The sequence below is a fragment of the Terrapene carolina genome, unplaced genomic scaffold, assembly GCF_002925995.2.
Source record: "Terrapene carolina triunguis isolate 2854851 unplaced genomic scaffold, T_m_triunguis-2.0 Scaffold22, whole genome shotgun sequence".
NCBI lineage: Eukaryota > Metazoa > Chordata > Testudines > Emydidae > Terrapene > Terrapene triunguis.
Window position 1 is genome coordinate 409430 of NW_020664373.1, and position 24539 is coordinate 433968.

A 24539-nucleotide genomic window follows, 5' to 3' on the forward strand; every position below is an offset into this window, starting at 1 on the left:
CACTGGGAGCCAGTTTGGCTTTAAACAAGATAATTTCTCTTCCTCTTAACTTCCAAATTGTTCTCTCTTTCACCAGCAATGCATCACAATGAAGGATGTGTGATCTGGATTTCAATAGAGGATGGCACATTGTGGAGAATGTGTGATTCCCTGTCAAGAAGCAATGCAGTTTTCAAGCCAGAGATTAGCATTGGATTTGGACTATCCCTTTTTATTAATCAAGTAAAGCAGCTGTGCACTGCTGTTGCATCATTGAGAATTGTAGAGGCAATTTGCCAGGAGCAAAAGGGCTGTGCCTAATTAGCATGTATATTTACATATATTTGCATGTGATTTTAATTGGTGATACATGAATGGTTTTTATTTTCCAAGTGTATATTACGTCTCTAGAATTAACGTATTTGAAGAGGGACATGCACGTTATGGAAGTGGATATGAGTTTATGAGGACACTACAGGTTTGATTTTATAGCTTGATACATCTGTTCACAAATACAAACACTCTGAGCCCCAATTTTCAGAGGTGTTGAATGCCCACAGCTCTCATTGACTTCTATTTTGAATACTCAGCACTTCTGAAAAACAAAGCGATGTACTTCCAAAGCAATTTGTAGAAATAGCAGCCCATCGCTCTCCTGTTTCTTGAGCATGTGTTGGAAAGTTGGAAAATGGAAGGGGAAGCAATCTCACAAGTAGCATTATTTATTTTATTTTATTTTATTATAGTACCTACTAATCCCAGTCCTGGACAAGGACCTGATTGTGCTGGGCATTGTACAGATGCAGAACTAAAAGACTGGCCCTGTCCTAAAGACTGTAAATTAAATTATATTAACTGATGCTTTTCCTGAAGCTGGAGATTCAGGTTAATAACTATAGTAAGGGGATGGGATGGAGTCTGATAGGTTTTTTGGTTTGTATTTAAGGTTTGTGGTTTAGACTGAACCAGGGTCAGAGTTTTGTGTTTGAGAGCACCAAAATCTTCTGAGCCATTCTCATGCAATTTAAACCCAAGTGAAGGAAATCCCATGGGATTAACTGTTCTTGTGAATCTTCTGCCATCTTGGGCCATATAGAAACTAAATACCTAAAACAGGCACCATCTGATTTTGGATCCCAGATAGATCCAAGATCACAAGGGTAAGGCTGACATCCAAACTCCACCCTCCCCAGAACTGGAGGAATGTTGGATGTGAGCTTCTGGTTTGGGCCTGTTTTTAGTCTGGTGTGACATCCATGAGACATGCATTATCATAATCTCTAAGCAGATCAGCAGCTCAGTCCTTCAGAAAAATTGCTGGATCTGTTCTAAAAGTGGAACAAACTTTACCAAAATCTTCCCTCTGCTGAGCCACTCTGGTATACATCTCATAAGAGTATGGGTGAGCAGAAAATCCAGCTTTTATTTCCTCAAGGAAAGTCTTAAACTGAAAGTCATTTAGGCCACAGGATCTAATGAAATTTCTGTTGTGACAGTAAGAGTTATGACATTGTTGAAGTGTAAATCTTTCCCACACATGGGGAGTGTAATACTAAACTAATTATTCTAAGCAATCACCCAGACAGACCATTAAATGCTATATTATCCCTTCATTTGCTTTGACCATTGAAGAAGCACCATCTGTTGGGATGTCAGTAAGTCTAAAAAAATCCACACTTTTTAAAAGTCTCTTGAGAAGAAGGCTGGAGCCCTTTGGTCTTGAGAAGCCAGATCCACAAAATATACATACACTTCAAAGAAAAATATAAATTCTGCCCTGAATGTGCAGTCAAGTAGATTTGTCTTGCTATGTTCTTAACCTATAATGTAAAGTAATCAAATCTATCATTTAATAGTCATTCCACTTCATACTCAAATTTGCAAACTTTGGCATTGATGTTGGACGCTACTTACTACTTTCAACAAGAGATCTTCATTGGTGGAAAACCTTGAGGTTTTTGCAGTCACTGAACTATTTTTGTACCTGATTGTTGTGGCAATTTCAGCATAATCAGTGGCCTTTTGGAACTATTGCTATTGGATTCAGTGTGCAGGGAAGAAGCACATTTTGGGTGTTTACTTCCATACTCATTGAACTGACTTCAGTTCATATAATAGTGTTTCTTCACATAAATTCTTTGGCGCAGCTGTTGTTACATTGTTTAGTAGGCAAATTCCAGAAACTTTGTTTTTGACGTCAGAATACTCTATCCACAATCTCAGTGTTCATCGCCTGATTCCCATATTTTAATTTCAAAGTTCTTTTTGTTCCAGACAATTGTTTAATGTATTGAGTGTCTGTTGATGAGCCACTCTTTAATATGCCTCCATCCTACATGACTCCCCCAGAAGCACTTCCTTCATAATACATTTTTCAATTTCCCCATTGGGTCTACTGATCAGGGAGAAGAAGCTAGAACTAAATATAATGCCAATGGCACCGATGTGTAGATTCTATTGCTTCCTGGCCACATTACATAATTGAAGTAACAAAATTCAGAATGAGATGGGAGAACTAGTCACCATGGTATGTCCAACCAGTTGAGTATCTACCCAATTTTAATTAGCTATTTAAAATACTTATTGGTGAGTGAACACAGTTCTGTTGGGGATTCCCATGTTTACCCAAAAGAAAAGACATTAAATGAGAAAAAAATGTCCTGCTTTTAACAAAACACTAGAGCATTATGCCTGCCTATTCACAGGGGAGATACATTTCCATTTGGGAAACTTTCCCACCTATTGTAACAAAATAAAATATACACTTTTAGAAAGTCACACTATTATACTTAGGATAAATTGCACAACATACAAAATTATGTATGACTGACTGAAAAAGGAAACAGTTTTATTTAAATTAGAGGCTTTCCAAGAACAAAATAGCACTCAGCTCCATGGGCTCCTTGACTCCATCTAACTACCCTTTATTATTATGAGACTTAGCATCTGTAATTATAATTGGCTTGCTCAGCACCTTGCAGAATCTGGCCCAATACCCCTAAAATTATTGCCTACTATAATAAGAAGAGAAACTCTGTTTTCCCAGAGTATTATATGAACGATACATAACAGACAGGGCCGGTGCAAGGATGTTTTGTGCCCTAGGCGAAACTTCAACCTTGCGCCCTCCCCCCTCCCCGAGCCCGGGGAGGGAGAGAAGCAGAGCGGGGCGGCATGCTCAGGGGAGGAGGCGGAGCAGAGGTGAGCAGGGGGGGGGAGTTCCCCTGTGTGCCGCCCCCCCTTACCTGCTGCAGGTGGCCCTCCCCGCGCCCCCCTTCCCCAGCTCCCTCTGCCTAAATGCCACTGCCAACGGGGCGGCGGAAGATCCGGTCGCCGCGGTTGCAGCCGAAGAAAATGCCGCCACCCAAATGCTAGTGCCCTAGGCGACCGCCTAGGTCGCCTAATAGGTTGCACCGGCCCTGATAACAGACTATACTGCATATTACTGTACATTTTAACAACACTAGGACAGGACACTTTCAACAATGCAGGTATGCGTGTGGGACAGATTTTCAGACTTAAGTGAGTCCCATTTAAAACATTCATTTTATCAAATCTATCTTTGGTTTATCTGCTGTGTTCACAAATTTAAACACACGTATATCTACTTTAGTGTTTGACTTTCAAAACTTATCCCTCAGATTATGTATGGGAGAAGAGTCAATGTTCCTGAGTAGATAAACAGCACTTCAGATGCTACTTAAAAATTATACGGGATAAAAGATTGCACCATGCTTTGGTTACTGGCAATGAATTTAGAATATACAGGCCTAAGGACGTATTGGATTTATATCTGGTAAAAGAGGAGGGGTTCTTCAACTGGATGGGCACCCACACAGCCAAGGTCTGTTCAGTCCCTAACCTTTTTGCTTATTCCCTGGTCTGCTTTCTACCCTGGCATGCCCCATGGTTTGCCAGCCTCTCTACTCCCTCCTCCCAAGGAACAACTGTGGGCTACTTGTCTCTATAGCCCCCAAACACACCTCCCTTCTCCCAGGGAGTGACTGCAGGTGACCTCTCTGCAGCCTCCTTCCTGCTATCAGCTCCCTGGCTTTATAGAAGCCCACCTGTTCCACACTGGTGAGCTTGCCCAAATTAGGACTTTCCTCTCAGCCTTCAGCCTAATAGGTTAATTGGCCCATCTGGCCTCCTTTACCCCTTCCTGGAGAGTGTGGGAAGGACACCCCATCACATTTCCCTTTGTTATGTTAAACAGATAGAGCTCCTTGAGTCTATCACTATAAGGCATGTTTTCTAATCATTTAATCATTCTCATGGCTTTTCTCTGAACCTTCTCCAATTTATCAACTTCTTTCTTTAATTGCGGACACCAGAGCCGGATGCAGTATTGCACCAGTGCTTAAAAATGATGTAAAACACCTCTCAACTCCTACTTAAGATTCCCCTGTTTATGCATCCAAAGATTGCATTAGTGCCATCGCACACAGTGTTGCATTGGGAGCTCATGTTCAGCTTATTATCCATGCTCTTATCCCTGAATCTTTTTCAGAGTCACTGCTTCCCTTGGCACAGTCCCCCATCCTGTTAATATGGCCTACATTCTTTGTTCCCAGATGTACATTTACATTTAGCTGTATTAAAACACATATTTTTTGCTTGCTCCCATCTTACCAAGTGATCCAGATTGCTCTGTACTAGTGACCTGTGCTGTTCATTATTTATCACTCCCCCAATTTTTTGTGGCAGCTGCAACTTTATCACAGATGATTTTATATTTTCTTCCAAGTCATTGATAAAAGTGTTAAATAGAGTAGGGCCAAAAACTTATCCCTGAGTACCCTACTAGAAACACACCCACTCAATGATAATTCCCCATGTACATGCACATTTGAGTCAGAATTATATAGTTTAAGGCCAGAAGGCACCATAAAATTATTCTTCTGTTCCTTTGCTTCCCTTATCTATTTTCTACAATCCCTAGTTTTGATTTATATTTATTACTATCAACTTCCCTTTTCTTCCATTTTATATTAATTGTGTACTAATTATTATTAATTATTATTATTAATTCTATCTTCACTTTCCCTCTAAACCAGGTTGTTGTTGTTTAACAAGTATGGCCTTATTCCTCAGTTGTGGGATCATGGATTTTTGGGCATCTAGTGAAGTGTTCTTAAACAATTCCCAATTATCATTCACATTTGTCTGATTCAATTCTTCCTTCCAGCTAATTTGACTCATAATTGTTTTCTGCTTTGTAAAATTGGGACTTTTAAATCACAAATGTATATATATCTGGTCTGGACGTTATTCATATTATAGATGTGATCAAGTTATGATCACTTGTAGCTTAGGTACAATTAATTTTTAGTTCTGTGATAAATTCCTCTTTATCCATCAAGACGAGGTCTCATATAGAATTCCCCTATGTGAGATGCAACAATTTTGAGTTAGGAAATTTTTAACTATAATGTTTAGAAATTCCAGAGATGTTTTAATACTGGCAGCTTGAGATCTCCAGCCTATGTCACTCACATTTATGTCAGCCATGTTCCTTTGTGTGGTTTGGTGGTCTGTAACAAACATCAACAAATACCCCATCTTGTGCTTTTCTTTTTGGACATTGATCCATGAACATTCAAGATAATTTTCTTTTGAGTTGCAAGTGACTTGCAAACAGGTAATGCCATTTTGGCATAGAGTGCAATTCCTCCTCTTTTGCCCACTTGATGCTTCCTAAATAGGTTAGAACCATTGATTTTAACATTCCTATTGTGCAAATCATCCCACCAGGTTTCAGTAATACCAAGGAGATCAAATTTATGCTCATAAATGAGCAATTCCAATTCCTCTTGTTTGTTTACTCAGGTTCCTAGTACTGGTGTATAGACAATTAAAGAATTTCTTCTCTTCCTGTCCGTTGGTTCCTTGATTATTTTTGTTCTCAACATCTCAAATTTGTGCCAAAGAAGTGCTCATATCTTCCCTATTTTTACTCCCTCTCTCTGTTATTAGTTTAACACAGGGATCGGCAACCTTTGGCACACGGCCTGCTAGGGTAAACACCCTGGCGGGCGGGGCCAGTTTATTTGCCTGCCGCATCTGCAGGTTCAGCTGATCGCAGCTCCCACTGGCCGCAATTCGCCGTCCCAGGGAAATGAAGTCTGCGGGAAGCAGCGCAGGTTGAGGGATGTGCTGGTTGCCATTTCCCGCAGCCCCCATTGGCCTTGAGCAGCAAACCGCGGCCAGTGGGAGCCACGATTGGCTGAACCTGCGGACGCGGCAGGTAAAAAAACTGGCCCGGCCCGCCAGGGTGCTTACCCTGGCGAGCCGCTTGCCAAAGGTTGCCAATCCCTGGTTTAATACACCCTCCTGACTAGCCAGACAGTCCCCAAATAGACTGGTTCCCCTTTTATTAAGGTGGAGGCCATCTAACCTGTGCAGTGCCCTCTCTCCATAGAAGGCGGACCAATGTTCCACAAAATCAATACCCTCCACACCACATGACTTACCTAGCCAACAATTCACTTCTAGAATCTTCAGCCTTCTGTCTTCCTTTGCTTGTAGAACAAGAAGGATCACTGAGAAGATTTCTTGGACATTCTTCTTCTTTAGCATACTTCTGAGTTCCCTGAAGTCATCTGTTATCTGTGAGATATCCTGTGACACAATGTCATTAGTGCCAATATGAACGGATCCTTGCCTCTCAACTTCAGAAGTCTATGAAATCTAGAGTGATGACTCAAGTCTTGGGTCTAAGAAGAAAGCACACCATACTGTGTGAATTGCATAAAGTTCATTCAATTCTTCTGAGTTCTGAATCTGTCTCCAGCCATATAGAATGCCATCTGGACCTCTTGCCTCTAGTGGCTATGAGCTGTCAAACTTTCTCTCCGACTTCCTCTCTCTCTGACTTCTTGGTGGCCAACCCCTTTCTTTCTTGAACTTGTTTCTTGAGTGTGGCTGTCTAGGAACTCCTCAGCTTCTCTGATTCTCTGTAGCATCTCTACTTGCCCTTCCAATCCAAGGATATTTTCTTCCAGCACAGCCACTGATTTGCACATCATACTCAGGAAATCCCTTCTGGTTTCAGGCAGAAAAGAAAACGTGGCACATCTGTTGCAGGTCACCACCACTGTTCCATCTCTAGGCATTGTGGAATTGCACATAGAACTTACCCCTCTTCAAATGCCCTCCAAAACTCCCTGTTAGCTGCCTTTGTTCATGGTTCTCGAGTTCACTTAGCAAATGACTTTTTATACAAAGTCTTCCTACTTAGCTCAGTTCATATTAGCTCCTTCCTCACCACCGGGGAGCAATTAACTACTCAGAGACTTCACAGACAGTGGGGTTGATCAAAGCTTAAACAATCAGAGCTATGCAACCCTTACCAAGGTACCAACAAATAGACTTGCCTCAGCTGCTTGCTCAGGGGCCAACAGCCCAGATATGTAGCAAATACACAGAGAACAAACAAACAGTTAGACAGACAACACACAGACAGACCAAACATATCACTCACCAAGTCCCTTCAAGCACAAAGTCCTCAGTTACGCCCTCTGAAACTCTCTTGTTAGCTGCCTCTGTTGGTGGCTCAGCTGCCTCTGTTCTTCACAGGAGGCGCATGGTCGAAGTCTTAGAAGGCTAAAGAAGAGGAAACAAATTCAATCCAGACAATATCCTATTCTTAGGAAGAGAAGCTAAGTCTATGTGACATATCATGAGATCCCCATAAACTGAAGGGTGCCCATGAGGAATTTAAGAATGGTTGGATTTATAGCATAGTACATCTTGGATAAAGCAACTTTGACTACTCCACCTTGGGTGAGTGCCTTTAATATGCCTCAAGTGAGCAGAAGGTGTATTTCTGTGAGTGATGCAGGCATTCAGGTATCCTGAATGCAGTTAAAAGCTTATTTCTGTCAAATTGCTGAGCCAAACTCAACTGTACAGTTTCTTTGGGGCTTTAGAAGGATTTACTGTACAATGACTTACAGGGATCCTTCAAGTGGAGAGGAAGATAATAAAGAGTGGATGAACTTATAAGGGCTCATAGTATTAAGGTGAAATAGTCACAATTATTGCCATACTATTAGTATTGAAAGGCCTATCACATGTGATGTGTTCGAACAGTCCCAGTGCACATTACTGGTGGATAGGTATGAGAGAACCAAACAAAAGTAAACTGTGGCCAAGGATAAATTAAAATTAAATTCTTAAATAATTTCTACTTCCAGATAAGAAATATGTTCTTCGAAGCCACTCAAGCTTGTAAACAAACCTTGTTAATGTGTTCAGAGTTGCAAAGAACAAATGCATAGGTCATGTCAAACTACATTAAATTGTTTGGTAAGTATAAATGAATGACAATAAAAGCTTTAGAACCTTTAACGCCTGAGCAACTTTTCATCTGATTTCTTTCTTTTCTCTTTGGCAGAATGACAGTCTGGCTCATTACTTTCTTTCTCATCACCTTTACCTTGTGATGGGAGGGAGAGCTTTAACAAAGGTCAAACAAATTACGAGCTCTGGACTTCAGGTCAAAGTGAGGATTTATGAAACTAAGTGACTAAGCTGCAAAACAATTCCACAGCATGGTTTTCTGGTGAATATGACATTGACAAATCTAATGATAAAAGCATATCATTGTCATTCCTCTAAATTCCTGTTACTACTGGCATACTATAACAACTAAAAATGGAACAGCGGCTTTTAGGCATACCTGTATCATTAGCTGTTTATTCATGTTGGTGGAAATTGGGCTGGGCAGACAGGGTGTTCATTATAGAAATATATACACAGATCTTAAACAGATGCTGATGCATCATATAATACATTGAAACAGTCTTCCCCACCAGTGTTTTTGATTATTTAATTATTCCAGGTTCAAACCTCTGGGGTTGCACCTCTTTTGATAGTGCCAGATGTGAGGTGATGTACCAGATGTGGGGTTGCTATTGCCATCTTGTTTCAGGGGCTCTTCGGGGGAAGGCAGCTTTAAAGCAATTTGGGATTTCATAGAAAAACTGCTGGGTCCCCAGATCATGGAGTTATTACATCTCCCAACTGTTTGCCTCTGCACTTTCTCACTGCAGCCTTGGGAATATGCTGGCTGGCTCTGTGACAGCAGGCGTTTGCATTTCTCAGGCCAAACAGACTTACATCTGTCAGGTACCTGAAGCCTGGGTCCCATCAGCTTGCACCCCTGGATTCAACCCAGGGTAAAATCAAGCCCATTGTTTGTTAAGCGTTGTCTCTGTGCCAGGCTGAATATTCAACACCTCCCTTATGTGCTATACATGTTTTGTATTTGGTTATGGAAAAAAGTTGCCATTTTCTTTCACTTCCATGCATACTCCAATAAAAACATTTGTTTTAAAATAATGAGTCAACTGGGCTTTCAGCTGTGACATTTTGAATGAGGGAGATTATATTCATATGTACAATTGGATGTATATATATATGGCGGAGACTTCATTGCCTCATTGAAACAAATAGTAAACTATTTCACCCCAATAGGGAGATGCTTTTTAAAAAGGACCATCATTTTTTAAAATCACATTAAGGGAGTTTCCCTCCCAGTGAACGAGATTTGGTAGAGCTGGATCTGCAAGATACTCATCAACCCCCGAAGATGCTGAGCATCATCCACTCTCACTGAAACTAAGGGAAATTGAAACCATGGAACTCTGTGCAGACTGTATTCTCCGTGGCCATGATACAGCAAAGTGGTGACGCATACTTAACATTAAGCAAGTTTGTGAGCCCCATTGACTTTAATAACTTCAGCAGGACTTAAGCACATGATTAAGTAGTTAGCTGAGTCGGGATGGGGTTACTTATGTTAAAAATAAGCACAAATGTTGTGTTTGTTGCTAATGTGATTTGGCAGACACATTTTCTCTCTGAAAAAATGAAGATTCAGTGTTATTTATTGTTATGATTTGTGTTGCTTTCACCAAATTGTTCATATTGTAAAAACAAATAAAAAACAAACAAACAGAAAGTTTAACATTTTCATTTTTTTCAGCGAGACATTGCTTTTCAAAATTTCCTTCAGTGTTAAAAAAATTGGCTAAAAAGCCCTCTCAAAATCAAAACAAAATGTTATATTTCAGGTAAAACAAAATGTTTTGTACAGCCCCAAATGATTTTTTAAACTTTTCAATTTTCAAAATTTATATTTTTTTATTTTTGGTTCAACCTGAAATATTGTTTTCCAGATTTGCCAGCAAACCAAAAAAGTATTATTCTGAAAACTTTAGTCACCACCACAGAATTTTCACTCTTTTTTCCCCACAGTAAGTTGGTCTTTCTGTAATATTTCTAAGTTGCTTATCTACATGCAATCAAAGTACTATTTTAAATATGGCAATACACAATGTCTTTATAGTTGCATGATTTACATAGGGAATATCCACTAAGGAAGTTTTACTCTCCATTACTCCCTGTGACATACCAGGTTACAATACAGACTAGTGAGCAGCTGTGTTATCCCTGCCCTGAAAACTTGGATGCCTTACAAAGCCTTGCTGAAGTAGCTCCCACCTGGGTCACTCACAAACAGCCTTCTAGCAAGCAAGCCACACCCTGAGTGTCTGTGTGTAACTGCAGTCTGCCAGCCACACTAGGGTTACACTCTGGCTCTCACCAGTCTTGAATGTACTGCATGGTGATCCCCCCATACACACACAGTCCCAGTTTTCCTCCTAGAAATATATGTCCTGTAATTCCCAGCCCTCTCCTGGACAGCACAAAATATTTTAAATCTATTATTCCTTAAAGGTAATAATTTGCCAGATTATTATCTCAAATAGTTATTCAGACACTTAAATTTAAACACTCTGGATTAGATGAAACAGTAAAACAAGTATATTAACTACAAAGAGAGATTTTGAATGAATACAAATAATGATGTATAAAAGTCAGAAATGGTTACAAGAAAAATAAAGATAAGACATTTACTGACACCAAACTTAAACTGTATCTGATTCTAGCAAAGCTTCTCACCATGTGCTTCCAGCCGTCTGACTGGCCAAACCCTATAGGTCAGGACCCCTCCCCCAGAGTCCAACAAATGCTTCCCTTTTCACTGCAGGTGCAGTGAATGCGATGGACAGGGAGAGAGAGGGGGCTCTTGGGGTGTTTGTCCCTCCTTTTTATAGTTTCACTTGCTCTCTTGAAAAACATTTCCAGCTGGGCAGTAGGAGACAAAAAGCATATGTGGAAGGATGTTCCCAGGTGGCTTTTCCTCACCTCTTTGGGCTTTCTGTGTTTCCCTTCCTGCTTGATGACTCTGTTTACTGATTAAATGCAAATTAAGCAGAGCACACATTCCTTTGTTTAGGAAAGACCTGTTTGGAAACCTCAGTTTGGGCAGGGCTGTGGGGTTTGGAACATGTGTTAAGAACATCATATAGGGAAACCTTATAACTTCACATACAATGTTGTCATAAATATTTTATCAGGTCGATACTGACCAGCAAATTATGCATTTTCAAGTTATACCTTACAAGACATGCCTAGTACAAAAAGTATTACAATAGTGTATAGGGTGTGAACATAAGGGTTCATTCGGTCAAACTCCTGTCTCTAGTTGTGAAATGAAACACTGCAATTGCTCTAATCTTATTTTTAAGATTGGTGATCAGAGTCCATTCCTTGTGCTAGTGTTTTGGAGATACTGCCCTAACTCATCAATGGCTATTAGCCAGGATGGGCAGGGATGGTGTCCCTAGCCTCTATTTGCCAGAAGCTGGGGATGAGGGACAGGGAAAGGAAAACGTGATGATTACCTGTTCTTTTTCATTCCCTCTGGGGTACCTGGCATTGGCCACTGTCAGAAGACAGAATACGGGGCTAGATGGAGCTTTGTCTGACCCAGTATGGCCGTTCTTATGTTCTTACATTCTTATGTTCACTAGTTAATGTAAGCTCTTTTGGCCTGGTTATAGTTATATTTAAACTGGTGTACTGGTCAGTGCTGTATCATCTCATTGTGATTCATGCAATGGATAAGTGCAAGTCATGTGACATTTTTAGTTTGGGTCAAACATTTCATAGCTGGGTGCCTACATTTGGTCCTGCATATATATTTACACAGTTAAAATGAGTCTTAGGTGCTTAAATATGTATTTAATAGACTAATCTTTGGCGGCACCCAGTTTTGAAAAATATTGGCTTTATTCTTTTCCATGCTATATTAAACAAAGACACTCCCACTAGCTGTCCCCATTACACACATTCATAGCAAAGTAGTAGTGGAGGTTCTCAACACATATGATGCAAGAACAATGAAAGGAAATTGTACACAACACATCTATGGGGTATCTCACCCATTAACTGTCTACCTTTCATCTTCTACCTTCAGTAAACATAGACTCCCTAAAAATTGCAAATTAAATGTTCTTACTTAAAATTAAGGGTTAAGTCAGTACCTCAAACAGCATCCTCAGAACAGTTGTTAGAGGCATTGAATCACTCACTACAGGGATTTATTGACTTTTTTGGAAATATTCCCAGCATTCTCCGTGTTTTTTACCATAAGCCTCACTCCAGGAACTGAAAAGATTTCTATCTAGCAAAACACTTTGCCATGCTAAGAAAAAAAAAACGAGTGTCGCTGCTGGTATCCAGTATTTTTCAGTTCCACTTCTTTCTCATAGTCCAATAAAACAGCCACTCTCCAGGTTGCAAGGAGAGGAATCTTGGCACTAGAGTGCAGAAAAAAGGAGGCCTATTTCTGCAGATTAGGAGGGATGGAGGGGTTCTTTGTTTGTTAGTCTATTTGTTTTAGGGCCAGTCTTTCTGGGATGCTGATACACCGTAGTGCAATACAGTAGTTTTCTTTCCTGAAAATTAGACTCCCTTATCCTGACGGTTAAACCATGAAACATGGTTGCTGGGACATGCAGGTAAAAAAAATAAGATAAAGTCACTGGTAACTGATGAATGTCAGATCACTTAGAAAACAAAACAAGCTGCTTACATTTCTTGTCTCCATAAAAGTCAATAAAATTATAAAAGAGGTTTTCTTTGTTCTGACAGATGGTGACCTCCCCATTCATCATGAGCATGCAAACATGTTGTATTTTTATTGGCAGGCTTAAACTGCAGAATGAATTGGCTAGGCACCACAAAAATAAGGGCCTGGATCAACCACATCTCCTTTTCTAGATCTGCATGGAAAGGGAATCAGACATCTGTGCAGCATTGTGAGCTCCAGACTCAGACAAGGGTGCTCTACAGACCAAAGATCCATGTAAGAGAAGATGCAGGGGCTAGGCAGGCTGGTGGAAGTGATGGATGAAACAGGGGCAGGAGAGGGGTGACACATAGCATCCCCCTCTGCCTCCATAGTCTTTTTTGTTGTTAGACCTGTGTTGGGGTCTTGGGTCAAGAAATTGCTTAAGGGAGTCCACTTGAAATCAGTAGGACTACTCTTTGAATAGGTGCTCACCAACGTGAATAAAGGCTGCACAATCTGGCCCAAAGAACCTAGATGGTAGTAGAGCCATGAATAACAGTCAGAATGGGCATATAAACAATAAAACCTGCCAGACTAACCTGATCGTTTTTTGTGGCTAGAATTACAAAATGAGTGGATGAATGGAATGCAATAGATGTACTATATGTTAATTTTAGTAAAGCATTTAAAACTGGGTATCACAAAAGCTTAAGAGAAAAGTTATTTCAAATTGGCTCAGACAGGAATGCTGTAACAGACTGAACCTTGCTATCAGGCTATAAACAAAAAGAAATGTCAAATACTAATCTTTTGAGTTAGGGGATACATAGAAGTGTACTGCAGGGACTGGAATTAAGACTGATTTTTCTTTAATATCTTCATCAAAGATGTGGAAGAAAAAGAAGCCAAGATATTAATAAAATATGCAACTGAGACTAAATTGAGAAGGAGTTGCAAACATCAGTGGGGAATAAGAAAAGGACCCTAGAGAGAGAAGAGAAAATTAAAAAAAAATGAGATTCAATTTGGAAAAGTACAAATGAATCCATTTGTGGAAAAATAATCCAAAACATATCTATTTACTGGGAGAGAAACCTGTGCAGGAGTAATTCTAACTAAGTGAGGACCCAGGAGTGAAACGATAATAGTCTGACACCAAAGAGGGAGAAAAATTGGTTAGGGTAGTACATTCAGGTGTAACTAAAAGTCATGAGATAAAATTAAGAAAAGGAATATTGAACCTGGATGCCAGTTACAATTGCCAGATAGTGAGACCCGGATCCATAAAGGGACTTATATACTGCAAAACAGGACCTTGAAGTAGGGGTACTGGACCTTGCTTTTCCACCTGCCAAGTGAGTGCACTAACCACTAGGCTTTAGATTTGTTTTCTCTCACATTCTCTCTTTGGATCAGTGAATATTTAAGTATTTATCCAAAGTGGAACATCTTCAACAGGAGGCACAGGGAGAACTCCCTACCCCACTGAGAATTTCATAGCCCAGTGGTTAGAACATGCACCTGAAAGGTAAGAGACCCAGATTTCAATCTTTCTTCCCATCAGGTGTGTGTGGGGGGGATTTCCCATGAATCCTTTTACAACCTTTCAGTCCCATGGTCAGGTGACTCTGGGATCAACCTCTTCGGGTCATCCCAAATCCTTACCAGGTAATTGTGTTGCTAGACAAACTCTCCTAGTTCTCCTGGACAGAAGCCAGCCTATTGTTTAGAGCAATTCCATTCAATAGGATAGAACTTAAGTCAATGATCCTCTGTTGTTACACCTGTTACCAACCTTTGTAATTCCAGTCCAACATGGAGGTAACTGGACAACAGGGAAGGTAAAGTACCCCAAATCCAAATGGAGTCTGTAGTCTGATACAGATAGATGTAAAGTGTCCCCAATATCAACAAGAATTCATAAACTGTTAACACAGATTCCCCAAATTGTCACACGATCTGACTCCTGTAATGCAACACAACAATAGTCTGTCCAGAGAGTCTGGATGATACAGGAGAACAGAGGCTTGAGGTGCCAGAACTCTAACATCCAGGAGCCATTGTGACAGCTCAGGACACAGATTAATGTCCAATTGAGCCAAAATGAAACATTTAAATTAGAGTTGGTCGGGAAAACTTGGACGGAACCATTTTCAACTCGAAAATGTAGCCCTATCAAAGTCTAAAGACTTTGCAAAATCATGTCCATTTAGTTGAAATTTCATTTTGGAGAAAAAATGGTGGTGGGACATGTTCTGATGTTGAAACTTCCTGTCTCATCCCATTGTGTTTTGATATTTTTAGAATGAAATTGTCTGTTTTTTTTTTCATTTTGAAACAACTTATTGTTTCCTTTTTTTGGTTTTATTACATATGTTTGTATTATATTATATATCATATTCATATTGCATTATTTTGTATTATATTATATATTGTAGTTATGTTACATATTTATATTACATATTTTGCAATCATTTCAATTCTGTTGAAATGAAATTTTTCAATCCATTTGTTCTTTTGCTGAGAATTTTGAAGTTCCATTCCAAATTGAAACAATACCAAAATTTTAAATATTGAAATCATACATGAAATAGAATTTCTATCCTCTTCCCAACTCTGGTTTCAATTAGTTTGACATCCAAAATATTTTAGTTTGGGTCAACACAAACAAACAAAATATTTCATTTAGATTTTCCTGATCGGAACATTAAATTTTTAGGTTTTGATGAAAAGTTGAAATTTTCTGTGGAAAATTTTCAATCAAAACAATTTTTCTTGTTCTTTTCGTCAATTTTTTCCTTAGAAATAAATCCCATTTTCCAATCAGCTGTGGGTATGTACATCCTTGATGAGGAAAAACAGCTGTGAAACTACTTTAACCAGATAATAAAATTGGGTTTTCAGCTCTTTTGCATCACCAGAGAGGCACAAAGGAAGTAGAAGCACAAAACAGATGTCCCAATCATAAGTGACTGGCATCACTATAAGAATTTTGAGGCCCAATTGTGTAATTTTACTCACATCACTGAATATTTAATTACACAAATATTCAGTGGGAGTAATCACATGGGTACATGCTTAGTGGCCATGAGTAACAATTGAGTGCCATACTGCTTATGAGAGCAAAATAAAAACTTGATGAGCGATTGTGATAGTTCTGATAATTTCCTGCAATGTCATGGACAAATTTTATTGGATTAAATTAAACCTTACTGAATTAAGTTTAAGTAGTTTAGGAGTTCATTGTTTTAAAAATGTAAATATTTATATATTATTGTGGTATTGTATGGAACTTCTTTAGGAGAAAGACAGGATTACTGCAATCTCTGGGAAGCATTGTGAGATTAAAAAAAACTATGTTGAACAATGTAGAAGACACAATGATCTTTTGGAACAATACTTGTGAAGTGGAATTCCTAGGAAGTACTTGGGAGGAAGGGATTGAAAACTCACACCTAAAAATTCAGGTCTGGTCTACACTACAGAGTTAGGACGATGCAAGGTAGCTTATCTGTTAAGGACCCGTGGTCTGGGCCTTAGAATTCAATATGCTCTTTATTGATATACTAAAAATTCTAAAGAATAGCTATATATAAATGAATTTAATACACAGAAAGAAAAGACTAAAAGTGTTAATTCTTACTAACAGATACTAACAATAAAAATTATAAATTCCTTATCTTCAGAAATACTGTGTGTTAGCTGATGGCACTAGACAACGAGTCAGTAAAATATGCAAGGTTTGTTTTAGTTTGTTTTTATTTCCAAGGAGGCAATCTCTTAATATTTTAGAAAGGAGAGTTTTGTCCTACCGCAGAGAAAGCTTTGGTGTTGCTGTCAGCTCTGATGAAGGACAATCAAGGATTTCACCTTCAGAGAGCAGAGGGAGATGAATAGGTGGTGATAGCCAGGATAAATGAGAAGCCACTACATTTGGACAAACACTCGTCCTGAGAGGCCTGACAGAACCTATTAGGATTCACCCCACAATTCTCATTTTCACACTAGCAGAGTGAGTGAACACTGAAGGATCATGTCGCAAGCTATCAACACAGCCTCGGTGGCATGGGTAGCACCCACAGTACATGGTGTGTTATGGATTACCACTGTGATGGCTTTGATATGAATTCCAATAAAATGCATGATGGAAAATAATTCAGTGTGTGGGATTCACCTGCTCCTTGTATTAATCCAATACCATCCTAGCCTTGTTGTCAAATATATTCCATTGCAATAAATAATTGATAAATTAGGCTGTGTGATATTGCTTTCCCAAAATCTCCTCAATTTTACCTCACAATCCTTTATCAATACTGCATTAAAATGCATGGGAATGTGCATTTTGTGAGTCAATGAAGCTACACCAACAGAAAATTTGGCCCTGTGTGCTTTGTGGGTAATTCTGTCTAATCTATCCATCCATTCATCTATCTATCTATCTAGGTACTTCTATGGTGATAAGAACCATACTGAGGCATTATTTCCCCCACTTTACACATGGGGAACAGAGGCACAGAAAGGTTAAGATTATTTGCAAAATGCCACAGAAGAATTATGTGGTGGAGGCAAAAGCTGCACACAGATCTTCTGCCCCATAGTCCAGTTTTTATCCAAAAAGCAATCATTCCTCTTTCTTGTCCAAGACCTATTGAGGTTGCAGAGTTCTTACCACTTAGATGATGTTGCAACATATGCACTGAAGCCATTAAGTAATGTTCAGTGAGAGAGGCCTGCTTTAACAATATTGACTGCCAAATCACAATTACAAATGATTTGTATCAAATATCAATTTGCGGCATAGTTGATCTGTAGAAACTGAAACAGGTTTTAAATGTCTTATTTTCTCACACTCTTCTTTGGCTAGTTCTGCCCTTCATATTTACTGAAACAATTCACAATATAAATCTAGGCACTATTTTTTTAAATCACATACTCAGCACCTGTTTTGCTCATTCCAAATACTGTAATTTTGAGGTTACTTCAAGAAAACTGCTTCATACCAAAGCTATTGAGCTTTTGTATGAATTAAGCATGCTTTTTTTAGAAACCGACTAGGAGCAAGAGACCCACTCCCCAAATAGCCCTAAATAAAAACATGTGCAATGATCACCTCTCACCTTTGTCCGGTTTGTCCTCGTCTCTCTCTCCATGAATGCAAGTCGATGCCACACCATTCTATTTTGCTGCGAGCACGTTTTTTTCCATTTCTGGACAGAGAATTTTGTCATGGGATCATCCCAGCGCATTTTCGGTCTGCCCAGCGGTCGCTTGTGGTCTCTGGGGATCCAGTTACTGATGTGGGTTGTCCACTTATTGTCTTGCCTGTGAACTACATGACCCACCCATCTTCGCTTTGCGTCGTACATCGCCTGCACTACATCGGTCACCTCTGTACGCCTTCTGATCTCCTCATTCGGTATGTGATCACAGAGGGATATCTTGCACATTCGCCTTTCCATTGCTCTCTGGGTGACAGCAATTTTTTCTTCCTTCACTTTCGTCATTGACCAGCTTTCTGCTCCGTATATCATTGCTGGCAGAACAGTGGAGCTAAACAGTTCTTTCCTTTTCTTCATGGGCAGTTCATCATCCATTAGAGATGTCTTTATTTTGTTGAAACTTGCCCACCCCAACTTTCTACTCCTACTGCATTCCCCTTCGAATGAGTTGTCTCTGCTCAGCTGCTGACCCAGGTAAATATATTTGTCGACCTCCTCAATTTCTTTCCCATTTACAGTGATGATTCCTTCTGCACAATGCTCATTCCGTGCAGTGATAAATACCAAATAACCAGTCTGAGATTGGCTAGGACAGTGAAATGATGTGATCTACATATGGGAATGGTTATGCTAATGGAATGATGCCATGTTAGTACGAAAAGGAAATGCTGATGAATGTGTTAAGAATTTGAACAACCCCAGGTTGAATCTTGAGCCTAAGGCACACGCTCGGAACTATTACTCCATCAAAGGGTGGGCTAGAGGTAGTGTCCACTCTCTTCCCTGATTGGCACCTGTAGAGGCACAGCCATGGCAGAATGGCACCACCAGAGCATCAGCAGGGTACAGGCCCCATCGTTTGGTGGGTGTGAGGCCAGATAGTTTTCTCTTTGACTATAGAGTGTGCTTTTCCTCCCTTTGGGGGAAGCTGTCACATGCAAACCTCATTGCAATTGGTTATGCTCAGGTCATATCCTCAAGCTTTTCTATGCAACCTCGAGGGCTAGAAACTTTTTTTTAATTACTCCCAATGAAAGCTGAGATTTTGACATCATCATAATGTGGCTTTGGGAGCTGGGGCCCTAGGCACTATATTATAGTGCTGATGCCTTCTTTACTGCAGTCCTGCCTGTCCCCAGAAGCCGAAGCAGGCTCTGCCAGATCTGAGTGATCATGCAGATAATACAACTCCTATGTATAGAGTGCCTTTTTTTCTAGCCATCCTGCCTTCTGAGTGTTTACTAAACATGAGTGCTTGCATACCAACAGTCCTATTATCAGGGTGCATAAGAATATGCAGTATTTGCTGATCTTCAGAGTGGCAAACATCAACATCTATTACTGAACTACTAAAAAGGCAAAGGAATATTGAGACAATTAAATTAAGAATAACACAACCAGTGTCTTATGTGGCTTTGCTGTGCATCCTTACTCTCTACTGCATATGTCAGATGTTTTCTGCATTAACAAAAGATGCTGCTGGAGTACCATTTATTTCTTCCAATTGTTAAAGTCTATAGGTGCATTTCTCTTGCCTGCCAGGTTTAAATTGGCGAGAATCCTTCAGCAGTAACTACCAGCCTCTTTAAAACCAAAAGGAAAAAAAAAAAACAAATCAAATAACAGCCTTTCTTGCATTTTTATCTGGAAACTGTTCATTCAGGAAATCAACTCAAGGAGCCTGATTCCCCTTACTCTTACACCAGGAGGAAGTCATGGCAGTTGATGGAGTTACACTCATGTTAAACAAGATAACTGAAATAAGAATCCAGCCCTCAGATCCCCAAAACTTCCTCTGAACTGCAGACATCTTTATCTCTTGACGTGTCATTTGCTAATAATTTTTTTATTCCTTTAAGATGTCAGTCTATTTCGACCCCACTATGACTCAAATGACCTGACAGGCCATGCCCGTTGCAAGGCTAAAGTGCTGAAAGAAACCCTGTCCTGTTTCAACATGTGGCACATTTCATTAGTGAGACATAGTGATGTGCAAAATTACCCTAATACAATTTGAAGAGTCTTTGTAGCATGCTATCTGCTAGCTCACAGTTTTCACACTCCAGTGTCTTGCTAATCACATTTGCAGGTTAAAAGGGCTCTAAGACCTTTCTAGACTTACCCAAAAGCCTATGAATGATCATATATTTCCCTTTATATTTACATTTATTGATACAGTCATATATCAGAATGGCTTTTTAATAGCATTGCTGCAGGGACTGATGGACAGTCTATTCAGAAACTGCTTCTAATTTATCTGAAATATTCTTGGAATCAAGATAGATTCTTTTTGAGCCACGGCATTAATAATGCTTACTACTAGCAGGTGAAGGGGAGTAAAAGATTTATGTTTCTTGCCAGAGGAGGTCAAGCATTTGGTAAATTGGCCTACTTCCAGATTGTGCTAGACACTGTACAACACAAATAAAGGCTTGGTCTCTGCCCCCAAAGAGCTTACAGTCTGAGGTATCACAACAGTGGCCAAACGTAATTAGCCCACTGAATAATGTACTATCATTTGGAGTAGTAGTGCTTCCCTTAAGCTGATATTCCTGTTAGTAGCACTGTTTCTTGCACTGCCCCTTCCAGAGGCAGCACTGCCCGTGATTTCAATATTTTAGTGCAAATCCCTCTAGTTTTCAGCACAATTTCAGATATTTTCCTCTTAGTAACAATTATTCCTCCCTCACCTCTGCTTCCAATACTGTAAGAATCATATTATGGAAGTCAGAAAGTATCTATTAAACAAAGCATTAAAGTAGCCTCACAGTTTCCAGCTCTTTTTCGGTGGCAGGTGATGGGAAATAGACATCCACACAACACTGCGAATGGCTGATGCAATTCTCTAAATGGCTATGAATATTGTTTCAAGTAAGATTTATGTTAATGTCATTGGCATATGGATTTGATAGCGCATCTTACTCTTTATTCTTAAATAATTCACTATTTGCAACCATGAACCAGGATCTGCTTATATTTGGGTGCTATTATGAAGGTCTTCATGAACATTATTAGTAAAATGTCTCATTTAACTATAAAATATCCATCCCCATCTTATTAACTGCAACAAACAAAATATTGATACAATTTAGAGCTACAAGAAGCTGTTTGTAAAGACTGTTGGAAATGATTTTTAATGTGTATCTTGTCATTCGCCCTTTGGAATGACATGAAACAAATCCATAGGGATTATTGTGAAGGAAGGGGCAGGTGACTTGTGAGAAAAATCTTTGTTTTGTTTGTTTTTTTCTTCTTCTTACAATGGATATGTGAATGGAAGGAAGAAAAAAAGGTACAAGCAGAAGAAGTCCAAAGTCAATCAACAATTTTATTGAACTCCAATTCAGCATCTTCAGTTCACCAGAGGAGTAATGTGGTAGGATGTCCATTTACTGATGCACATCCCAGTAAGCAGCAAATGTTTGAGGAAGAACATACAAAATCACCAAATAAAGAATTGCAAAAAAATCCATCAGGGAGGTAAAAGAATGTTTCATGGTTGGAGTATCCTGCAGCAATAGCATCTGTGAAAGATATGCACGGTTCCAAAGAAAATACAATGGCAGCTTCTCATTGGCAGCCTAAAAGGAAAACTAAGTATCAAGAATCAGTCCATGATTATATGACTATAACAATAAACTTCATAGCGTTATCACATGGGCAGAAATCATGGCAAGAAATGAAACAACCAATTGCTCAGTTTTATTAGCATTGAACCTTAGAGAATTAGCCAACATTTCTTAACATTAAGAAGGCAGCCATCTAAAGTCGCAAGCAACTGCCTGAGACGGGAGAGATGTACAGCTGCATTAATAATGGAGGGGGGGAAAGTATTTGTAATGTATTTTTTTTAAATCATGCTGTTCCTCAAATATATTCAGCTGAAGTTATTTTTCCCCCTCTTGTCAGCAGGCAGAAAATTATAAACACACAGATTTACAGATGGTAAAACCAGAATGGACCATTGCGACCATCTAGTCTGACCTCCTGTATCACACAGGTCATAGGACTTCTTTGAATTAATTCCTATTTGAACTAGAGCACATCTTTTAGAAAAACATCCAATCTGGATTTAAAAATTTCCTGTGGCAGAGAATCCACCACAATGCTTGGTAAATTGGTCCAATTAATAACTACTCTCACTGTAAAAATTCGCACCTTATTTTTAGTCTGATTTTTTTACCTTCAACTTCCAGACATTGAATTGTGTTATACCATTGTATGCTAGCCTGGAGAGCCTTCTATTGTCAAATTTCTGTTCCCCATGTAGGTACTTAAATGGTAATCAAGTCACCACCTAACTTTCTCTTTGTTAAACAGATTCAGCTTTTTGAGCATGTTTTCCAATCCTTTAATCATTCTCGTGGGTCTTCTCTGAACCCTCTCCAATTTATCAACATCCTTCTTGAATTGTGGACATCAGGTCTGGAAACAGTATTCCAGTTACGGTAGGACCTCACATCAATTCCAGTAGGGCTATGCATTAATAACCCTGTCCAACTCTCAATGAAATCAATGGGAGAGGATTCATTGTGTTCAGTGGTAGGTGCACCAGGCACCCAAATGCATATGTACAAGATCTCAGGAAACAGGTATAAATAATAATGAATGGGAACCTACAAAGGCAAAATAATTTATATCCTAGAGTAAAACTATGGAGAACCTTGGGGATATCCATTTATAGGTGTTATGAAAACACACGGATTTAGAATTGAAAGCTGAGAATTCTCAAAAAGATAGTTCCACCCTATCAATGCTGTTCCTTTCACAGGTGCCCATGAGTCACCTGGGAGCAGAAGTCTTTTTTTATACCTGCTATTAATACAGAAACTCTAAATAAATGAGCTAATTAGAATAAGGGCTGAGATTTTCTTAACTGGTGAAGAGAGTTCTCAAAGGAACAACATTGTTTTATATGATTAAAATGTTGAGATTAGTACTTGGAAGTAACACCAGGTTTTTTACACTCGTGAGTATTGAGAACATGATAGCAAAAGGGAATGCTTGCTTGCCAGCCATTTTTTTTTTTTGAGATTCTCTTTGCTCTAATAGAAATGTGCAATAGTGTCTAATACCCACTGGCAGTGTTGATTGTGAACAGAACATGTAGTACTGCCATTCTTGGACTAATATGATATGAAAGTCTTACCACAACAGCAACTTCCCATCATGTTTTATTAGTCTTGCAGCATGTTGAATTAACTGGCATTCATTAATATGATCTGAAAGTCACTAATAGGATGAGGCTTTTGTCTTCTATTACCATTACAAATGGTAATGTGACATGATAGTGATGTGACATGATGGAAAATTGCTAATATTGTAGAGCGTAAACCTCTCTAGCCCCTCTCCTTAAGTGAAGCTAATTTTGGTACAGCTAAACCTGTACTTTTCCATTACCATATTGAAGTGTGCATAGCGGAAGAAGAGAAAGAAGCAGTGGGAAGACACAGTAACATTCATTTTTGGGCCCAGTTGTCTTTTGCCTTTGTTACTACATTTGAAAAGTTTTTCTGCCATTGATTTCAAACAAATCAGATTAATTTTATATAATAAACATAACTGTCTTTCTTTTGAAAAAAACCCAGAGAATTATTGATAATATTGCTTATAAATAGAGCTGTGAGAATAATGGCTTTTTCAGTTCTCTAGCAATTCTGAAAGGTTAAAAAAATGGTTTCAGGACAACCCACAAATAATTTTGTGTCAAACAAAATATTACGTCTAGACAAAACTTTATTATCATTATTATTTTGACCATTTTTAAAAGGTTTAATTGACTTCTAAATAAAAGTCAATGAAATTCTGAAACAAAAAGTCATTTTGAACAATAAATAAATAACTAAATAAATGTTCATTTAGAAAGTATTGAAACAAAATGTTTTGATTTTTCAGAATTTTGGTTGTTGTTTTTTTTACTTAACTAAAAAAATTTGGCAAAAACAAGCATTTGCAAAACATTTTGGTGTTGTCAAATTTGGATTTTTCACTGAAATCTTCATTCAACTCTACTTATGAACTCTAATTCATTGCCTTTTGCCATCCATATGAAAATCCACCCCAATATGGCCATGTTATAAACCTGTCAATAATTGCAATTTGCTCATGCTCAGTAGAGACTTCTTAGATATTAGCCGCTAAATTCCCCAAAGATTCTGTCCACACTGAGCATGTTGTAGCCTGTGGCTGAGAAGACTTTCCTTGCAATTGCAACTCTGGGCTGATGCAGGCCTTGCCAGGTACAGGTCTGGGCACCTGGACTTGTTATCAAGGAAACTGTCTCCCCTTTGCTTTCAGTGACCCTGCTGCTGGGCCTAGTCAGGATGGAGGAGGGAGCTGCCTCACTTGAATGCAGAGGGGATCAGAGATGAACAGTTCATTAATGCACTTTGATTTAGTCCTGTTTCCAAGAG